Here is a 17,079-nt window from a genome sequence, read left to right as displayed (position 1 = left end):
ATTTAATAAGTATTTAATGAGCCTATTTAATAAGCCTATTTATTGAGCCTATTTAATAAGCCTATTTATTGAGCCTATTTAATAAGCCTATTTATTGAGCCTATTTAATAAGCCGATTTAATAAGTCTATTTAATAAGCCTATTTAATAAGCCTATTTAATAAGCCTATTTATTGAGCCTATTTAATAAGCCTATTTAATAAGCCGATTTATTGAGCCTATTTAATAAGTCTATTTAATAAGCCTATTTAATAAGCCTATTTATTGAGCCTATTTAATAAGTCTATTTAATAAGCCTATTTAATAAGTATTTAATGAGCCTATTTAATAAGCCTATTCATTGAGCCTATTTAATAAGCCTATTTATTGAGCCTATTTAATAAGCATATTTATTGAGCCTATTTAATAAGCCTATTTATTGAGCCTATTTAATAAGTCTATTTAATAAGCCTATTTAATAAGCCTATTTAATAAGCCTATTTATTGAGCCTATTTAATAAGCCTATTTAATAAGCCGATTTATTGAGCCTATTTAGTAAGTCTATTTAATAAGCCTATTTAATAAGCCTATTTATTGAGCCTATTTAATAAGTCTATTTAATAAGCCTATTTAATAAGCCTATTTAATAAGTATTTAATGAGCCTATTTAATAAGTCTATTTAATAAGCCTATTTAAAAGGCCTTTTTTAATAAATCTAAGTTGCTGAAATAAGCCTATTTAATAAGCCTATTTAATAGGCCTATTTAATAAGTCTAAGTTGCTGAAATAAGCTTATTTAATAAGCTTAAGTTTCTGAATGAGCCTATTTAATAAGACTAAGTTGCTGAAATAAGCCTATTAAATAAGCCTAAGTTGCTGAATAAGCCTATTTAATAAGCCTAAGTTGCTGAATAAACCTATTTAATAAGGCTATTTAATGAGCCTAAGTTGCTGAAATAAGACTATTTAATAAGCCTAAGTTTCTGAACTAAGCCTATTTTAAAAGGTATATTTAATAAGTCTAAGTTGCTGAAATAAACCTGTTTAATAAGGCTATTTAATAAGAATAAGTTGCTGAAATAAGCTTATTTAATAAGCCTAAGTTGCTGAAATAAGCCTATTTAATAAGGCTCTTTAATAAGTCTAAGTTGCTGAAATAAACCAATTTAATAAGCCTAAGTTGCTAAAATAAGCCTATTTAATGAGGCTATTTAATACGTCTATTTAATAAGCCTATTTAATAAGCCTATTTAATAAGCCTATTTAATAAGCCTATTTAATGAGTCTATTTAATAAGTCTATTTAATAAGTATTTAATGAGCCTATTTAATAAGCCTATTTATTGAGCCTATTTAATAAGCCTATTTATTGAGCCTATTTAATAAGCCTATTTATTGAGCCTATTTAATAAGCCGATTTAATAAGTCTATTTAATAAGCCTATTTAATAAGCATATTTATTGAGCCTATTTAATAAGCCTATTTATTGAGCCTATTTAATAAGCCGATTTAATAAGTCTATTTAATAAGCCTATTTAATAAGCCTATTTAATAAGCCTATTTATTGAGCCTATTTAATAAGCCTATTTAATAAGCTGATTTATTGAGCCTATTTAATAAGTCTATTTAATAAGCCTATTTAATAAGCCTATTTAATAAGTATTTAATTAGCCTATTTAATAAGTCTATTTAATAAGCCTATTTAATAGGCCTATTTAATAAGTCTAAGTTGCTGAAATAAGCCTATTTAATAAGCCTATTTAATAGGCCTATTTAATAAGTCTAAGTTGCTGAAATAAGCCTATTTAATAAGCCTAAGTTGCTGAATAAGCCTATTTAATAAGCCTAAGTTGCTGAATAAACCTATTTAATAAGTCTAAGTTGCTGAAATAAGCCTATTTAATACGGCATTTTAATAAGCCTAAGTTGCTGAAATAAGCCTATTTCATAAGGCTATTTAATGAGCCTAAGTTGCTGAAATAAGACTATTTAATAGGCCTAAGTTTCTGAACTAAGCCTATTTAAAAAGGTATATTTAATAAGTCTAAGTTGCTGAAATAAACCTATTTAAAAATGCTATTTAATAAGCCTAAGTTGCTGAAATAAACCTGTTTAATAAGGCTATTTAATAAGCATAAGTTGCTGAAATAAGCTTATTTAATAAGCCTAAGTTGCTGCAATAAGCCTATTTAATAAGGCTCTTTAATAAGTCTAAGTTGCTGAAATAAACCTATTTAATAAGCCTAAGTTGCTAAAATAAGCCTATTTCATGAGGCTATTTAATAAGTCTATTTAATAAGTCTATTTAATAAGTCCATTTAATAAGTCTATTTAATAAGCCTATTTAATAAGCCTATTTAATAAGCCTAATTAATACACCTATTTAATAAACATATTTAATGAGTATTTAATGAGCCTATTTAATAAGTCTATTTAATAAGCCTTTTTAATAAGACTATTTAATAAGTCTATTTAATAAGCCTTTTTAATAAGACTATTTAATAAGTCTATTTAATAAGCCTATTTAATAAGTCTATTTAATAAGTCTATTTAATAAGCCTATTTAATAAGTATTTAATGAGCCTATTTAAAAAGCCTATTTATTGAGCCTATTTAATAAGCCTATTTATTGAGCCTATTTAATAAGCATATTTATTGAGCCTATTTAATAAGCCTATTTATTGAGACTATTTAATAAGCCGATTTAATAAGTCTATTTAATAAGCCTATTTAATAAGCCTATTTAATAAGCCTATTTATTGAGCCTATTTAATAAGCCTATTTAATAAGCCGATTTATTGAGCCTATTTAATAAGTATATTTAATAAGCCTATTTAATAAGCCTATTTATTGAGCCTATTTAATAAGTCTATTTAATAAGCCTATTTAATAAGCCTATTTAATAAGTATTTAATGAGCCTATTTAATAAGTCTATTTAATAAGCCTATTTAATAGGCCTTTTTTAATAAATCTAAGTTGCTGAAATAAGCCTATTTAATAAGCCTATTTAATAGGCCTATTTAATAAGTCTAAGTTGCTGAAATAAGCTTATTTAATAAGCCTAAGTTTCTGAATGAGCCTATTTAATAAGCCAAAGTTGCTGAAATAAGCCTATTAAATAAGCCTAAGTTGCTGAATAAGCCTATTTAATAAGCCTAAGTTGCTGAATAAACCTATTTAATAAGTCTAAGTTGCTGAAATAAGCATATTTAATAAGGCTATTTAATAAGCCTAAGTTGCTGAATAAGCCTATTTAATAAGGCTATTTAATGAGCCTAAGTTGCTGAAATAAGACTATTTAATAAGCCTAAGTTTCTGAACTAAGCCTATTTTAAAAGGTATATTTAATAAGTCTAAGTTGCTGAAATAAACCTATTTAAAAATGCTATTTAATAAGCCTAAGTTGCTGAAATAAACCTGTTTAATAAGGCTATTTAATAAGAATAAGTTGCTGAAATAAGCTTATTTAATAAGCCTAAGTTGCTGAAATAAGCCTATTTAATAAGGCTCTTTAATAAGTCTAAGTTGCTGAAATAAACCTATTTAATAAGCGTAAGTTGCTAAAATAAGCCTATTTAATGAGGCTATTTAATACGTCTATTTAATAAGCCTATTTAATAAGCCTATTTAATAAGCCTATTTAATAAGCCTATTTAATGAGTCTATTTAATAAGTCTATTTAATAAGTATTTAATGAGCCTATTTAATAAGCCTATTTATTGAGCCTATTTAATAAGCCTATTTATTGAGCCTATTTAATAAGCCTATTTATTGAGCCTATTTAATAAGCCTATTTATTGAGCCTATTTAATAAGCCTATTTAATAAGTCTATTCAATAAGCCTATTTAATAAGCCTATTTAATAAGCCTATTTATTGTGCCTATTTAATAAGCCTATTTAATAAGCCTATTTATTGAGCCTATTTAATAAATCTACTTAATAAGCCTATTTAACAAGCCTATTTAATAATTATTTAATGAGCCTGTTTAATAAGTCTATTTAATAAGCCTATTTAATAGGCCTATTTAATAAGTCTAAGTTGCTGAAATAAGCCTATTTAATAAGTCTATTTAATAGGCCTATTTAATAAGTCTAAGTTGCTGAAATAAGCCTATTTAATAAGCCTAAGTTTCTGAATGAGCCTATTTAATAAGCCCAAGTTGCTGAAATAAGCCTACTTAATTAGGCTATTTAATAAGCCTAAGTTGCTGAAATAAGCCTATGTAATAAGCGTAAGTTGCTGAAATAAGGCTATTTAATAAGCCTAAGTTGCTGAAATAAGCCTATTTAATGAGCTATTTAATAAGTCTATTTAATAAGCCTATTTAATAAGCCTATTTAATAAGCCTATTTAATAAGCCTATTTAATAAGCCTAATTAATACACCTATTTAATGAACATATTTAATAAGTATTTAATGAGCCTATTTAATAAGTCTATTTAATAAGCCTTTTTAATAAGACTATTTAATACGTCTATTTAATAAGACTATTTAATAAGTCTATTTAATAAGTCTATTTAATAAGCCTATTTAATAAGCCTATTTAATAAGCCTATTTATTGAGCCTATTTAATCAGCCTATTTAATAAGCCGATTTATTGAGCCTATTTAATAAGTCTATTTAATAAGCCTATTTAATAAGCCTATTTAATAAGTATTTAATGAGCCTATTTAATAAGTCTATTTAATAAGCCTATTTAATAGGCCTATTTAATAAGTCTAAGTTGCTGAAATAAGCCTATTTAATAAGCCTATTTAATAGGCCTATTTAATAAGTCTAAGTTGCTGAAATAAGCCTATTTAATAAGCCTAAGTTGCTGAATAAGCCTATTTAATAAGCCTAAGTTGCTGAATAAACCTATTTAATAAGTCTAAGTTGCAGAAATAAGCCTATTTAATACGGCTATTTAATAAGCCTAAGTTGCTGAAATAAGCCTATTTCATAAGGCTATTTAATGAGCCTAAGTTGCTGAAATAAGACTATTTAATAAGCCTAAGTTTCTGAACTAAGCCTATTTAAAAAAGTATATTTAATAAGTCTAAGTTGCTGAAATAAACCTATTTAAAAATGCTATTTAATAAGCCTAAGTTGCTGAAATAAACCTGTTTAATAAGGCTATTTAATAAGCATAAGTTGCTGAAATAAGCTTATTTAATAAGCCTAAGTTGCTGCAATAAGCCTATTTAATAAGGCTCTTTAATAAGTCTAAGTTGCTGAAATAAACCTATTTAATAAGCCTAAGTTGCTAAAATAAGCCTATTTCATGAGGCTATTTAATAAGTCTATTTAATAAGTCTATTTAATAAGTCTATTTAATAAGTCTATTTAATAAGCCTATTTAATAAGCCTATTTAATAAGCCTAATTAATACACCTATTTAATAAACATATTTAATGAGTATTTAATGAGCCTATTTAATAAGTCTATTTAATAAGCCTTTTTAATAAGACTATTTAATAAGTCTATTTAATAAGCCTATTTAATAAGTCTATTTAATAAGTCTATTTAATAAGCCTATTTAATAAGTATTTAATGAGCCTATTTAATAAGCCTATTTATTGAGCCTATTTAATAAGCCTATTTATTGAGCCTATTTAATAAGCCTATTTATTGAGCCTATTTAATAAGCCGATTTAATAAGTCTATTTAATAAGCCTATTTAATAAGCCTATTTAATAAGCCTATTTATTGAGCCTATTTAATAAGCCTATTTAATAAGCCGATTTATTGAGCCTATTTAATAAGTCTATTTAATAAGCCTATTTAATAAGCCTATTTATTGAGCCTATTTAATAAGTCTATTTAATAAGCCTATTTAATAAGTATTTAATGAGCCTATTTAATAAGCCTATTCATTGAGCCTATTTAATAAGCCTATTTATTGAGCCTATTTAATAAGCATATTTATTGAGCCTATTTAATAAGCCTATTTATTGAGCCTATTTAATAAGTCTATTTAATAAGCCTATTTAATAAGCCTATTTAATAAGCCTATTTATTGAGCCTATTTAATAAGCCTATTTAATAAGCCGATTTATTGAGCCTATTTAGTAAGTCTATTTAATAAGCCTATTTAATAAGCCTATTTATTGAGCCTATTTAATAAGTCTATTTAATAAGCCTATTTAATAAGCCTATTTAATAAGTATTTAATGAGCCTATTTAATAAGTCTATTTAATAAGCCTATTTAAAAGGCCTTTTTTAATAAATCTAAGTTGCTGAAATAAGCCTATTTAATAAGCATATTTAATAGGCCTATTTAATAAGTCTAAGTTGCTGAAATAAGCTTATTTAATAAGCTTAAGTTTCTGAATGAGCCTATTTAATAAGACTAAGTTGCTGAAATAAGCCTATTAAATAAGCCTAAGTTGCTGAATAAGCCTATTTAATAAGCCTAAGTTGCTGAATAAACCTATTTAATAAGGCTATTTAATGAGCCTAAGTTGCTGAAATAAGACTATTTAATAAGCCTAAGTTTCTGAACTAAGCCTATTTTAAAAGGTATATTTAATAAGTCTAAGTTGCTGAAATAAACCTGTTTAATAAGGCTATTTAATAAGAATAAGTTGCTGAAATAAGCTTATTTAATAAGCCTAAGTTGCTGAAATAAGCCTATTTAATAAGGCTCTTTAATAAGTCTAAGTTGCTGAAATAAACCAATTTAATAAGCCTAAGTTGCTAAAATAAGCCTATTTAATGAGGCTATTTAATACGTCTATTTAATAAGCCTATTTAATAAGCCTATTTAATAAGCCTATTTAATAAGCCTATTTAATGAGTCTATTTAATAAGTCTATTTAATAAGTATTTAATGAGCCTATTTAATAAGCCTATTTATTGAGCCTATTTAATAAGCCTATTTATTGAGCCTATTTAATAAGCCTATTTATTGAGCCTATTTAATAAGCCGATTTAATAAGTCTATTTAATAAGCCTATTTAATAAGCATATTTATTGAGCCTATTTAATAAGCCTATTTATTGAGCCTATTTAATAAGCCGATTTAATAAGTCTATTTAATAAGCCTATTTAATAAGCCTATTTAATAAGCCTATTTATTGAGCCTATTTAATAAGCCTATTTAATAAGCTGATTTATTGAGCCTATTTAATAAGTCTATTTAATAAGCCTATTTAATAAGCCTATTTAATAAGTATTTAATTAGCCTATTTAATAAGTCTATTTAATAAGCCTATTTAATAGGCCTATTTAATAAGTCTAAGTTGCTGAAATAAGCCTATTTAATAAGCCTATTTAATAGGCCTATTTAATAAGTCTAAGTTGCTGAAATAAGCCTATTTAATAAGCCTAAGTTGCTGAATAAGCCTATTTAATAAGCCTAAGTTGCTGAATAAACCTATTTAATAAGTCTAAGTTGCTGAAATAAGCCTATTTAATACGGCATTTTAATAAGCCTAAGTTGCTGAAATAAGCCTATTTCATAAGGCTATTTAATGAGCCTAAGTTGCTGAAATAAGACTATTTAATAGGCCTAAGTTTCTGAACTAAGCCTATTTAAAAAGGTATATTTAATAAGTCTAAGTTGCTGAAATAAACCTATTTAAAAATGCTATTTAATAAGCCTAAGTTGCTGAAATAAACCTGTTTAATAAGGCTATTTAATAAGCATAAGTTGCTGAAATAAGCTTATTTAATAAGCCTAAGTTGCTGCAATAAGCCTATTTAATAAGGCTCTTTAATAAGTCTAAGTTGCTGAAATAAACCTATTTAATAAGCCTAAGTTGCTAAAATAAGCCTATTTCATGAGGCTATTTAATAAGTCTATTTAATAAGTCTATTTAATAAGTCCATTTAATAAGTCTATTTAATAAGCCTATTTAATAAGCCTATTTAATAAGCCTAATTAATACACATATTTAATAAACATATTTAATGAGTATTTAATGAGCCTATTTAATAAGTCTATTTAATAAGCCTTTTTAATAAGACTATTTAATAAGTCTATTTAATAAGCCTTTTTAATAAGACTATTTAATAAGTCTATTTAATAAGCCTATTTAATAAGTCTATTTAATAAGTCTATTTAATAAGCCTATTTAATAAGTATTTAATGAGCCTATTTAAAAAGCCTATTTATTGAGCCTATTTAATAAGCCTATTTATTGAGCCTATTTAATAAGCATATTTATTGAGCCTATTTAATAAGCCTATTTATTGAGACTATTTAATAAGCCGATTTAATAAGTCTATTTAATAAGCCTATTTAATAAGCCTATTTAATAAGCCTATTTATTGAGCCTATTTAATAAGCCTATTTAATAAGCCGATTTATTGAGCCTATTTAATAAGTATATTTAATAAGCCTATTTAATAAGCCTATTTATTGAGCCTATTTAATAAGTCTATTTAATAAGCCTATTTAATAAGCCTATTTAATAAGTATTTAATGAGCCTATTTAATAAGTCTATTTAATAAGCCTATTTAATAGGCCTTTTTTAATAAATCTAAGTTGCTGAAATAAGCCTATTTAATAAGCCTATTTAATAGGCCTATTTAATAAGTCTAAGTTGCTGAAATAAGCTTATTTAATAAGCCTAAGTTTCTGAATGAGCCTATTTAATAAGCCAAAGTTGCTGAAATAAGCCTATTAAATAAGCCTAAGTTGCTGAATAAGCCTATTTAATAAGCCTAAGTTGCTGAATAAACCTATTTAATAAGTCTAAGTTGCTGAAATAAGCATATTTAATAAGGCTATTTAATAAGCCTAAGTTGCTGAATAAGCCTATTTAATAAGGCTATTTAATGAGCCTAAGTTGCTGAAATAAGACTATTTAATAAGCCTAAGTTTCTGAACTAAGCCTATTTTAAAAGGTATATTTAATAAGTCTAAGTTGCTGAAATAAACCTATTTAAAAATGCTATTTAATAAGCCTAAGTTGCTGAAATAAACCTGTTTAATAAGGCTATTTAATAAGAATAAGTTGCTGAAATAAGCTTATTTAATAAGCCTAAGTTGCTGAAATAAGCCTATTTAATAAGGCTCTTTAATAAGTCTAAGTTGCTGAAATAAACCTATTTAATAAGCGTAAGTTGCTAAAATAAGCCTATTTAATAAGCCTATTTAATAAGCCTATTTAATAAGCCTATTTAATGAGTCTATTTAATAAGTCTATTTAATAAGTATTTAATGAGCCTATTTAATAAGCCTATTTATTGAGCCTATTTAATAAGCCTATTTATTGAGCCTATTTAATAAGCCTATTTATTGAGCCTATTTAATAAGCCTATTTATTGAGCCTATTTAATAAGCCTATTTAATAAGTCTATTCAATAAGCCTATTTAATAAGCCTATTTAATAAGCCTATTTATTGTGCCTATTTAATAAGCCTATTTAATAAGCCTATTTATTGAGCCTATTTAATAAATCTACTTAATAAGCCTATTTAACAAGCCTATTTAATAATTATTTAATGAGCCTGTTTAATAAGTCTATTTAATAAGCCTATTTAATAGGCCTATTTAATAAGTCTAAGTTGCTGAAATAAGCCTATTTAATAAGTCTATTTAATAGGCCTATTTAATAAGTCTAAGTTGCTGAAATAAGCCTATTTAATAAGCCTAAGTTTCTGAATGAGCCTATTTAATAAGCCCAAGTTGCTGAAATAAGCCTACTTAATTAGGCTATTTAATAAGCCTAAGTTGCTGAAATAAGCCTATGTAATAAGCGTAAGTTGCTGAAATAAGGCTATTTAATAAGCCTAAGTTGCTGAAATAAGCCTATTTAATGAGCTATTTAATAAGTCTATTTAATAAGCCTATTTAATAAGCCTATTTAATAAGCCTATTTAATAAGCCTATTTAATAAGCCTAATTAATACACCTATTTAATGAACATATTTAATAAGTATTTAATGAGCCTATTTAATAAGTCTATTTAATAAGCCTTTTTAATAAGACTATTTAATAAGTCTATTTAATAAGATTATTTAATAAGTCTATTTAATAAGTCTATTTAATAAGCCTATTTAATAAGTATTTAATAAGCCTATTTAATAAGCCTTTTTATTGAGCCTATTTAATAAGCCTATTTATTGAGCCTATTTAATAAGCATATTTATTGGGCCTATTTAATAAGCCTATTTATTGAGCCTATTTAATAAGCCGATTTAATAAGTCTATTTAATAAGCCTATTTAATAAGCCTATTTAATAAGCCTATTTATTGAGCCTATTTAATCAGCCTATTTAATAAGCCGATTAATTGAGCCTATTTAATAAGTCTATTTAATAAGCCTATTTAATAAGCCTATTTAATAAGTATTTAATGAGCCTATTTAATAAGTCTATTTAATAAGCCTATTTAATAGGCCTATTTAATAAGTCTAAGTTGCTGAAATAAGCCTATTTAATAAGCCTATTTAATAGGCCTATTTAATAAGTCTAAGTTGCTGAAATAAGCCTATTTAATAAGCCTAAGTTGCTGAATAAGCCTATTTAATAAGCCTAAGTTGCTGAATAAACCTATTTAATAAGTCTAAGTTGCAGAAATAAGCCTATTTAATACGGCTATTTAATAAGCCTAAGTTGCTGAAATAAGCCTATTTCATAAGGCTATTTAATGAGCCTAAGTTGCTGAAATAAGACTATTTAATAAGCCTAAGTTTCTGAACTAAGCCTATTTAAAAAAGTATATTTAATAAGTCTAAGTTGCTGAAATAAACCTATTTAAAAATGCAATTTAATAAGCCTAAGTTGCTGAAATAAACCTGTTTAATAAGGCTATTTAATAAGCATAAGTTGCTGAAATAAGCTTATTTAATAAGCCTAAGTTGCTGCAATAAGCCTATTTAATAAGGCTCTTTAATAAGTCTAAGTTGCTGAAATAAACCTATTTAATAAGCCTAAGTTGCTAAAATAAGCCTATTTCATGAGGCTATTTAATAAGTCTATTTAATAAGTCTATTTAATAAGTCTATTTAATAAGTCTATTTAATAAGCCTATTTAATAAGCCTATTTAATAAGCCTAATTAATACACCTATTTAATAAACATATTTAATGAGTATTTAATGAGCCTATTTAATAAGTCTATTTAATAAGCCTTTTTAATAAGACTATTTAATAAGTCTATTTAATAAGACTATTTAATAAGTCTATTTAATAAGTCTATTTAATAAGCCTATTTAATAAGTCTATTTAATAAGTCTATTTAATAAGCCTATTTAATAAGTATTTAATGAGCCTATTTAATAAGCCTATTTATTGAGCCTATTTAATAAGCCTATTTATTGAGCCTATTTAATAAGCCTATTTATTGAGCCTATTTAATAAGCCAATTTAATAAGTCTATTTAATAAGCCTATTTAATAAGCCTATTTAATAAGCCTATTTATTGAGCCTATTTAATAAGCCTATTTAATAAGCCGATTTATTGAGCCTATTTAATAAGTCTATTTAATAAGCCTATTTAATAAGCCTATTTATTGAGCCTATTTAATAAGTCTATTTAATAAGCCTATTTAATAAGTATTTAATGAGCCTATTTAATAAGCCTATTCATTGAGCCTATTTAATAAGCCTATTTATTGAGCCTATTTAATAAGCATATTTATTGAGCCTATTTAATAAGCCTATTTATTGAGCCTATTTAATAAGTCTATTTAATAAGCCTATTTAATAAGCCTATTTAATAAGCCTATTTATTGAGCCTATTTAATAAGCCTATTTAATAAGCCGATTTATTGAGCCTATTTAGTAAGTCTATTTAATAAGCCTATTTAATAAGCCTATTTATTGAGCCTATTTAATAAGTCTATTTAATAAGCCCATTTAATAAGCCTATTTAATAAGTATTTAATGAGCTTATTTAATAAGTCTATTTAATAAGCCTATTTAAAAGGCCTTTTTTTAATAAATCTAAGTTGCTGAAATAAGCCTATTTAATAAGCCTATTTAATAGGCCTATTTAATAAGTCTAAGTTGCTGAAATAAGCTTATTTAATAAGCTTAAGTTTCTGAATGAGCCTATTTAATAAGCCTAAGTTGCTGAAATAAGCCTATTAAATAAGCCTAAGTTGCTGAATAAGCCTATTTAATAAGCCTAAGTTGCTGAATAAACCTATTTAATAAGTCTAAGTTGCTGAAATAAGCATATTTAATAAGGCTATTTAATAAGCCTAAGTTGCTGAATAAGCCTATTTAATAAGGCTATTTAATGAGCCTAAGTTGCTGAAATAAGACTATTTAATAAGCCTAAGTTTCTGAACTAAGCCTATTTTAAAAGGTATATTTAATAAGTCTAAGTTGCTGAAATAAACCTAATTAAAAATGCTATTTAATAAGCCTAAGTTGCTGAAATAAGCCTATTTAATAAGGCTCTTTAATAAGTCTAAGTTGCTGAAATAAACCTATTTAATAAGCCTAAGTTGCTAAAATAAGCCTATTTAATGAGGCTATTTAATACGTCTATTTAATAAGCCTATTTAATAAGCCTATTTAATAAGCCTATTTAATAAGCCTATTTAATGAGTCTATTTAATAAGTCTATTTAATAAGTATTTAATGAGCCTATTTAATAAGCCTATTTATTGAGCCTATTTAATAAGCCTATTTATTGAGCCTATTTAATAAGCCTATTTATTGAGCCTATTTAATAAGCCTATTTATTGAGCCTATTTAATAAGCCTATTTAATAAGTCTATTCAATAAGCCTATTTAATAAGCCTATTTAATAAGCCTATTTATTGTGCCTATTTAATAAGCCTATTTAATAAGCCTATTTATTGAGCCTATTTAATAAATCTATTTAATAAGCCTATTTAACAAGCCTATTTAATAATTATTTAATGAGCCTGTTTAATAAGTCTATTTAATAAGCCTATTTAATAGGCCTATTTAATAAGTCTAAGTTGCTGAAATAAGCCTATTTAATAAGTCTATTTAATAGGCCTATTTAATAAGTCTAAGTTGCTGAAATAAGCCTATTTAATAAGCCTAAGTTTCTGAATGAGCCTATTTAATAAGCCCAAGTTGCTGAAATAAGCCTACTTAATTAGGCTATTTAATAAGCCTAAGTTGCTGAAATAAGCCTATGTAATAAGCGTAAGTTGCTGAAAAAAGGCTATTTAATAAGCCTAAGTTGCTGAAATAAGCCTATTTAATGAGCTATTTAATAAGTCTATTTAATAAGCCTATTTAATAAGCCTATTTAATAAGCCTATTTAATAAGCCTAATTAATACACCTATTTAATGAACATATTTAATAAGTATTTAATGAGCCTATTTAATAAGTCTATTTAATAAGCCTTTTTAATAAGACTATTTAATAAGTCTATTTAATAAGACTATTTAATAAGTCTATTTAATAAGTCTATTTAATAAGCCTATTTAATAAGTATTTAATAAGCCTATTTAATAAGCCTTTTTATTGAGCCTATTTAATAAGCCTATTTATTGAGCCTATTTAATAAGCATATTTATTGGGCCTATTTAATAAGCCTATTTATTGAGCCTATTTAATAAGCCGATTTAATAAGTCTATTTAATAAGCCTATTTAATAAGCCTATTTAATAAGCCTATTTATTGAGCCTATTTAATCAGCCTATTTAATAAGCCGATTTATTGAGCCTATTTAATAAGTCTATTTAATAAGCCTATTTAATAAGCCTATTTAATAAGTATTTAATGAGCCTATTTAATAAGTCTATTTAATAAGCCTATTTAATAGGCCTATTTAATAAGTCTAAGTTGCTGAAATAAGCCTATTTAATAAGCCTATTTAATAGGCCTATTTAATAAGTCTAAGTTGCTGAAATAAGCCTATTTAATAAGCCTAAGTTGCTGAATAAGCCTATTTAATAAGCCTAAGTTGCTGAATAAACCTATTTAATAAGTCTAAGTTGCAGAAATAAGCCTATTTAATACGGCTATTTAATAAGCCTAAGTTGCTGAAATAAGCCTATTTCATAAGGCTATTTAATGAGCCTAAGTTGCTGAAATAAGACTATTTAATAAGCCTAAGTTTCTGAACTAAGCCTATTTAAAAAAGTATATTTAATAAGTCTAAGTTGCTGAAATAAACCTATTTAAAAATGCTATTTAATAAGCCTAAGTTGCTGAAATAAACCTGTTTAATAAGGCTATTTAATAAGCATAAGTTGCTGAAATAAGCTTATTTAATAAGCCTAAGTTGCTGCAATAAGCCTATTTAATAAGGCTCTTTAATAATTCTAAGTTGCTGAAATAAACCTATTTAATAAGCCTAAGTTGCTAAAATAAGCCTATTTCATGAGGCTATTTAATAAGTCTATTTAATAAGTCTATTTAATAAGTCTATTTAATAAGTCTATTTAATAAGCCTATTTAATAAGCCTATTTAATAAGCCTAATTAATACACCTATTTAATAAACATATTTAATGAGTATTTAATGAGCCTATTTAATAAGTCTATTTAATAAGCCTTTTTAATAAGACTATTTAATAAGTCTATTTAATAAGCCTATTTAATAAGTCTATTTAATAAGTCTATTTAATAAGCCTATTTAATAAGTATTTAATGAGCCTATTTAATAAGCCTATTTATTGAGCCTATTTAATAAGCCTATTTATTGAGCCTATTTAATAAGCCTATTTATTGAGCCTATTTAATAAGCCAATTTAATAAGTCTATTTAATAAGCCTATTTAATAAGCCTATTTAATAAGCCTATTTATTGAGCCTATTTAATAAGCCTATTTAATAAGCCGATTTATTGAGCCTATTTAATAAGTCTATTTAATAAGCCTATTTAATAAGCCTATTTATTGAGCCTATTTAATAAGTCTATTTAATAAGCCTATTTAATAAGTATTTAATGAGCCTATTTAATAAGCCTATTCATTGAGCCTATTTAATAAGCCTATTTATTGAGCCTATTTAATAAGCATATTTATTGAGCCTATTTAATAAGCCTATTTATTGAGCCTATTTAATAAGTCTATTTAATAAGCCTATTTAATAAGCCTATTTAATAAGCCTATTTATTGAGCCTATTTAATAAGCCTATTTAATAAGCCGATTTATTGAGCCTATTTAGTAAGTCTATTTAATAAGCCTATTTAATAAGCCTATTTATTGAGCCTATTTAATAAGTCTATTTAATAAGCCTATTTAATAAGCCTATTTAATAAGTATTTAGTGAGCCTATTTAATAAGTCTATTTAATAAGCCTATTTAAAAGGCCTTTTTTAATAAATCTAAGTTGCTGAAATAAGCCTATTTAATAAGCCTATTTAATAGGCCTATTTAATAAGTCTAAGTTGCTGAAATAAGCTTATTTAATAAGCTTAAGTTTCTGAATGAGCCTATTTAATAAGCCTAAGTTGCTGAAATAAGCCTATTAAATAAGCCTAAGTTGCTGAATAAGCCTATTTAATAAGACTAAGTTGCTGAATAAACCTATTTAATAAGTCTAAGTTGCTGAAATAAGCATATTTAATAAGGCTATTTAATAAGCCTAAGTTGCTGAATAAGCCTATTTAATAAGGCTATTTAATGAGCCTAAGTTGCTGAAATAAGACTATTTAATAAGCCTAAGTTTCTGAACTAAGCCTATTTTAAAAGGTATATTTAATAAGTCTAAGTTGCTGAAATAAACCTATTTAAAAATGCTATTTAATAAGCCTAAGTTGCTGAAATAAACCTGTTTAATAAGGCTATTTAATAAGAATAAGTTGCTGAAATAAGCTTATTTAATAAGCCTAAGTTGCTGAAATAAGCCTATTTAATAAGGCTCTTTAATAAGTCTAAGTTGCTGAAATAAACCAATTTAATAAGCCTAAGTTGCTAAAATAAGCCTATTTAATGAGGCTATTTAATACATCTATTTAATAAGCCTATTTAATAAGCCTATTTAATAAGCCTATTTAATAAGCCTATTTAATGAGTCTATTTAATAAGTCTATTTAATAAGTATTTAATGAGCCTATTTAATAAGCCTATTTATTGAGCCTATTTAATAAGCCTATTTATTGAGCCTATTTAATAAGCCTATTTATTGAGCCTATTTAATAAGCCGATTTAATAAGTCTATTTAATAAGCCTATTTAATAAGCATATTTATTGAGCCTATTTAATAAGCCTATTTATTGAGCCTATTTAATAAGCCGATTTAATAAGTCTATTTAATAAGCCTATTTAATAAGCCTATTTAATAAGCCTATTTATTGAGCCTATTTAATAAGCCTATTTAATAAGCTGATTTATTGAGCCTATTTAATAAGTCTATTTAATAAGCCTATTTAATAAGCCTATTTAATAAGTATTTAATTAGCCTATTTAATAAGTCTATTTAATAAGCCTATTTAATAGGCCTATTTAATAAGTCTAAGTTGCTGAAATAAGCCTATTTAATAAGCCTATTTAATGAGTCTATTTAATAAGTCTATTTAATAAGTATTTAATGAGCCTATTTAATAAGCCTATTTATTGAGCCTATTTAATAAGCCTATTTATTGAGCCTATTTAATAAGCCTATTTATTGAGCCTATTTAATAAGCCGATTTAATAAGTCTATTTAATAAGCCTATTTAATAAGCATATTTATTGAGCCTATTTAATAAGCCTATTTATTGAGCCTATTTAATAAGCCGATTTAATAAGTCTATTTAATAAGCCTATTTAATAAGCCTATTTAATAAGCCTATTTATTGAGCCTATTTAATAAGCCTATTTAATAAGCTGATTTATTGAGCCTATTTAATAAGTCTATTTAATAAGCCTATTTAATAAGCCTATTTAATAAGTATTTAATTAGCCTATTTAATAAGTCTATTTAATAAGCCTATTTAATAGGCCTATTTAATAAGTCTAAGTTGCTGAAATAAGCCTATTTAATAAGCCTATTTAATAGGCCTATTTAATAAGTCTAAGTTGCTGAAATAAGCCTATTTAATAAGCCTAAGTTGCTGAATAAGCCTATTTAATAAGCCTAAGTTGCTGAATAAACCTATTTAATAAGTCTAAGTTGCTGAAATAAGCCTATTTAATACGGCATTTTAATAAGCCTAAGTTGCTGAAATAAGCCTATTTCATAAGGCTATTTAATGAGCCTAAGTTGCTGAAATAAGACTATTTAATAAGCCTAAGTTTCTGA

This window comes from Petromyzon marinus, unplaced genomic scaffold (genome assembly GCF_048934315.1).
Source record: "Petromyzon marinus isolate PM22_M1 ecotype Great Lakes invasive population unplaced genomic scaffold, UKy_Petmar_22M1.pri1.0 PM_G_Scaffold_2, whole genome shotgun sequence".
Lineage (NCBI taxonomy): Eukaryota > Metazoa > Chordata > Hyperoartia > Petromyzontiformes > Petromyzontidae > Petromyzon > Petromyzon marinus.
The sequence above is the reverse complement of the archived record's forward strand: the minus strand, read 5'-3'. Positions refer to the sequence as shown.